Source organism: Rhea americana, unplaced genomic scaffold (assembly GCF_003343005.1).
Source record: "Rhea americana isolate MKP2758 unplaced genomic scaffold, rheAme1 scaffold_305, whole genome shotgun sequence".
NCBI lineage: Eukaryota > Metazoa > Chordata > Aves > Rheiformes > Rheidae > Rhea > Rhea americana.
Window position 1 is genome coordinate 589,405 of NW_028186430.1, and position 5,879 is coordinate 595,283.

The window sequence follows — 5,879 nt, forward strand, 5'->3', positions numbered from 1 at the left end:
CCGTGCGCGCAGCCGGCGGGGAGGGCGCGGAGCTGCCCCGGCGCAGCGGGGGCACCGGAGCCGGCCGTGCCGTGCGCGCAGCCGGCGGGGAGGGCGCGGAGCTGCCCCGGCGCAGCGGGGACACCGGGGCCGGCCGTGCCGGGAGCGCAGCCGGCGGGGAGGGCGCGGAGCTGCCCCGGCGCAGCGGGGACACCGGGGCCGGCCGTGCCGGGTGCGCAGCCGGCGGGGAGGGCGCGGAGCTGCCCCGGCGCAGCGGGGACACTGGGGCCCGCTGCGTGCCCCAGGCCTGACCACGGTGCTGCTGGAGCAGCTCCATCTCGCACCCCGACACCTGTGCCGGCGGGATGCTGCGGGAATGGCCCTGTGGGGCTCCTGGGAACACTGCTCCCAGGGAAGAGGCAGATGCTGGAGGGGTGCGGGAAGGTGCCGATGCCAGACTGCCCTGCACTCTCGCTGCTGGGGCCAGCCCCATGGATGTACCTGGAAATACCAGTGCCCCCAGCGTGGCTGGCTCTGCCCCACGCCAGCTGCGGCCAAGACCAGGAGAAAACAATTAAAGGAGAAAACAATGGCAAATGCAGAGCAGGAAAAGGGGAGGGCAAAAGCGCTTTCTGCCTGTGTCCTTCCCCATCTTCCAATGGGCCAAAGGACGCTTGGTGCTTTCGGTGAGACGGAGGAGGGCCCGACCGCCTCCYGGGTGGCGTGAGCATCGCTGGCAGGATCGCGGGCAGTGCAGCACTTGTCCTGCACCCCCCGGGGACCGGCGTGTGCGAGGAGCAACGCGGCTGGCTCTGAGCCCCGCTTCATTCGTGAGCGCCCCGGCAGCAGMTGTTCGCCCAGCCTGGCCAGCAGCGGGTACGCTCACAACTTTGCCTCTCTTGCAGCACGGCCCCATCCAGCCCGCGCACCGGTGGCCGGTCCGTAACGGCCTGGGTGCCCGGCCAGGTCACCAGCACTCGTGCCGCCCAAGCAGCAATGGATCGTCTGTTGGGGCACACAAGGGGGATGACTAACGAGYGCAGCCTGGCCATTAGTCTCCCGAGGAAGCCTTGGCTGGAGACAGCTGTGGGGATGGCACCAGCACCGGCTGCAGTGCCAGCCACCACGGGCAGGAAGAGAGGGGAGGCCGGGGCTGTGGGCGCGGAGGGGCTGCCAGACCCCATCTGGGGCGGTGCATGCGCGTTCTGGTGGTGTTTTCTGCACAAATATTCCATGCAAGTTTTTAAGGAAATCTGCCACGGCCCTCGCCGGTTGCACTGCAGGGCGGTGGAGCTGTTGTTGCTCCACGGCAGCCGCCCGGCGCCAGGGTCCCTCCGGGACCAGCACATGCACCGGCCCTCTGCAGCCCCTGCCTTGCCCCAGCACGGCTCYGCACTGCATCGAGGGGGTCAGGACTGGTCTGAAGAGCTGACCTGCTGCCCCTTGCTTTCCAGCTGGTTGGAGCTGCATCGGTTTTTCAGTCGAAAACCTTCCCCCTTGCTCTCAGCCCCTGCAGGGTACGACAGGCTCTGGATACTCGAAGAAACTGCAAGCTTTAAAATAGAGAGATGGCTATATTAAAGAGAGATGGCTTTGCAAGATGATGGATTTCAGTGTCTCTCTGCTCGAGCTTATTGAGGAGGGTGAATTTTTATGGGCATCTTTTTCCTCTCCCCATCTCTCTTCGTTTGACCGTCTCTGAAGCGTATGCAGCTGGAGGAGCTGGGAAACAGGGCATCAAGCTGTGGCAGATCCAAGGGATGAACTGCAGGAGGGTTAATGTGCGCGCAAATGCCCGTGGAGCTGCAGTGCATGCAGGGGCCAACGGGGCTGATCTCGTGCCCGGGGCCTGGACCGGAGAGGGAGGCTGCTCGGGGCAGCTGCCCCTGGCCGTACTGCATGTACTGCAATGCGAGAGCGTGCAGGAGCAGCATGCCCCCGGTGCGGGGTTGCTACCATCCGCTATTGCGTGGGGAAGGCCACCAGGAGAAGCAGCAGCCCTGGGCAGGGACTTGCCTCCGTCTGAGTCACGCAGACGGAGAAAGCAGCTCCTAACGACGCGGCCTTTCCCGAACCTCCTGTTCCAGCAGCGCCTCAGCCAAGAGCGTTTTACACCGGAGAAGAGTGTGAATTGGATTTGTCACATCGTTAAGGGCTGCTCCAGGGTGCTGCTGATTGCCTTCACCCAGGGCTGCGAGCGCATGGGGAAYGGCATGCACCTGCTCTCCTGGCGCCCGGGCCTGGGACGGAGACCGCGGGAGCCACCGAGCTGGTCCCGGCACCAGCGCTGCGGGGCCGGGGACGCCCCGGGCTCCCGCGCGCGGGGCCGAGGGTCCGCGGCACCYGGGGCTCCCGCGCGGCGGCAGGAGCTGGTCCCCACCGGTGATTAGACCTTGAGCGCGTTTGCTGGGAAGCGCTGAAACAGGGCGCAGCGCCTCGTCCCCAAGGACTGATGGCATCCCTGGGAGGGAACCGGGCCGCGCGTCACCGGAGCCGGACCGTAAATCTCGCAGCGTTAACGTCGTCCCCAGCCAGGAAAGCCGGTGCGCCCTGCGCCTGGCGCCTCCAGGCTGCGCTCAGCAAGTGCCCCAGGTCCCGCGGGGCGGCGGGGGCGGCGGGTGAGGCGGGATCGAGGGTGCGCGGCGGCGATCCCAAGGCACCGGGAGCCTGCCGAGCGTGCCGCGGCGCGGCGGGGAAGGAGAGGACCGCGGGCAGGACGTTCGCTCTCCGCCGGGTATCGTGCAAAGCACTCGGGAAACGCAGGGAGCTGCTGGCGGAGGCGCTGAGCCCGGCCGCGGTGGGAGGCGGAGAGCACGAAAGCGCTCAGGACGGCATCGGCGAGGAGGAGCCCGTGCGGCGGCGGAGCCCGTGGGGCCGAGCTGCCCCAGCAGCACGGCGCGCGCGGAGCCTCCCGCGGCTCCCGCCGGCCCCTCGCTGCCGTCGCGGGGCAGCCGGGGGCGCCCGGGCCGCGCTTTGGCATTCTGCACGTGTGCAAGGAGCTCTTAGAAGAGCGGCTCCGGAGCGAGCCCAGCAGGGACCCGCAGGTCAGAAGACATTCTGTCTCTTGTAAATAAATAATAATAAATTACCATGTTTGAGCACGCTCAGGAATGCCTCCGTGCGCACAAACATCAGGCTCGATTAGCGCTGGGCACCGACGCAGGACGGGAGGAGGCTGCTGCCCGCCCTCCCCGAGGCGGAGGGCACGTCCCCGCAGCCGCAGCAGATCTGTGGGCGCGCGGTGCCGGGACGGCCCGTGGGACCGGCGCGGCCGCATCTCGCCCCCACGGCCGGACCGCGCTGGCCACGTCGTGCGGGGCCCCAGGCGCTGCGGGCGAGACCTTGCCCCGTTTCGCTTTCCCTCCGGCTGCGCAGCAGCGATGCGGAGCCGCGAGGAGCTGCTCAGCCTGCTCCACCGCGAAAGGGGCTGGAGCCTTCGCTCTCCTGCAAGTTTTAAGGCAAACTAAAATTCAGCTTATTTTTGCCTCGGCACATGGAGTGCCTCAGCCCGCGGAAGCTGCTGCATCGTGTCTGCCTGTTCGGGGCCTATATGGGCATTCGTATGGAAAAGATCTGCTCCTCTGAGTCATTTTTCATTAGCTGCAACACTACTGAGCAAAGCAGAGCTGGCTCTGTAAATTAAAATGGGTTGCAGTTCAATACAGAATACGTCATTTGCAGCTAAGTTAGATAAGAGAATTGACATAAATATAATGCAATTACTTTTGCTGCTTTCATAATGCCTTTATGAGGAAGATAACCATCCACGTGCACGCGTTATCCCACCAGATCCCTGTGTCACTTCTGGACTTAACTCTTTCGAGTGGTATCAGAAGAACGGATACATTAAAGTATCCTATTTTAGAAGTCAGTTTTATGATGATTAGGAAGGCGCGTCTGCTGGGGACCGGGATCGGCACGGTGCCCGGCGCCGCTGGCCCRGCCTGCCCGGGGGCTCCGAGCGGTGAGCGCGAGGGCTGCTGCCGGGGGCGCAGCCGGGGCAGCGCTGCGGAGCGGGCACTTTGCTATGCTTACTGCAGCCTTTTTACCGTCTTTACAATTAATTCTCAAATGCACCAGTGCAGTTGYTACCTGCTGAGCCCCAGCCCACCTCCACCAGCTCCTTTCATTAGCAATGACTTCTAATCAGCACAGAATTAATTGCAGGTTTGCAGGAGAAAGACAAGTTTGATAAAGCACATTTCTATAGGGACCATTCCATTTACGTTGCTCTCTGCCAACGTTTGATGTGGGGATCAGGAAAAACAGAGAAGGGATGGAAGGTGCAAAGGCAATGCAGGGAGATATGGGATGGGGGGCGGTGCGGGGGGGAGGCACCCAGAGCAAAGGGATTTCTCAAAGCGCTGTTGTGTGCATGGTGCCGGCGGGGAAGGGGAGCTGCCCGGCCACCAGCCGCTCTGCTCTTCCTCCCCTGGCGCTCACCCGGGCTCCTCCTCGCCCGGGTTCCTGTGGGGCCCCGTGGAGAGATGCTGCGGCTGGGGCACCGTCTCCAGAACACGACACCCCGGGAAGGGAAACAAAGGCGTTTCTCTGGCTGGAAACAGCTTTCCATYGCCGGGGGGGTTCTGTGTTCCCACAGGGAGAAAGAAGTTTTATCTCAAAAGAAAAAAAACCTTGAGAAGCACAAACTTACTTGAAAGGAGCAACTTCTAAAATTTCTGTTGAAAGTAAATTAAATTCTTTTKCTAAAATCAAACACTTTTAGGAAAAAACGATGTGCAGTGCCAGGGCTGCACTTCCRCACCCTGTGCAGCGCCGGGGCCGCGCGGGAGCGAAGGCAGCAAGTGACGACAGCAGAAACAGCGAGAGCGGCCGAGGCTCCAGGCAGAGGTTGCGGTGGCGGGGGAGCCGGGCTGGACTCGGCCTCCTGGGCGGAGAAGGGTCAGCAGAGCAGCCTCCCGTCGGGGCGGTCGGACGGTTACTGACCCTGAGAAAAAGTGCAATTTGCTACCTGCAATTTGTAGTAGCGTAACAGTAGCGGTGGGTAACGTTTAGTTTCACGATTGGACTGGCTGCGCCCGGCTCGTGTCGCATCCGCCGCCGGCGTCGCGTCCCGGAGCGAGGCAGAGCCCGCGGAGCGGCCGCGGCTGCCGGCAGCGGTGGGGGGACCCGGCCCTCGCCCGGCCGTGCCGGCGGGGACCGTCTCGCCCCAGCCGTCTCCTCCTCGGCGACAGGGAGCTCAGGGGCGTCTTAGGGGCCGTGCAACGCTGCAGGGCAAGGCTTCTTGCTGGAGGAGGAGGAAACAGCAGGAGGAAAGGGCATTTCCTCACGTCCAGCCCTGTTCTTCTCCATCCTCGCACTCTCCATCCTCAGCGAAGCGCCGTCCGGGGGCGGAAAGCCCCCGTGGAAGCGTYGCTTCCCTCCAGGACCGCGCTCGCCGGAGCCAGCCCCGCTGCGGTGTCTCTGCTCGCGCGAGCGCGCTCGCCGTGGGCCTGATGAGCCCCCATTCACGTCGCCCTTCCTCTCTTCGGTCTTAAAATACACACTGCAAAGAGACGGAATAAAATCCTTGAAACTGGACTAAAAACCCTTTGAAATGTGTTTGGTGCCAAAGCAGATGGGATCTGTGCTTCCACCGGGAGGGTGCCTCTGCAGGCACATTTCCTCCTGTATTTGCTTTTACATCAGTAGCTATTTTAGACTTGCAATGCCGTTTCTCTGTGAGGGGGCAATAAAAATAACTTTCTGGAAACGATGCGATCCTTACCTCAGTATTTAGAGCGAAGCTGCTCGTGTTGAGTGGAAAGCGCCTTCAGGCTCCTGGGGCGAGCAGCGCTGCGGGCGCGAGGTGCCCGAGACACCCGTGGCACCCCCAGAAGGGCTGGCGACGGTGGAAGCCGCCAACAGCTCGCGCGAGCGCTAAAACTCAGCGGGCAGAG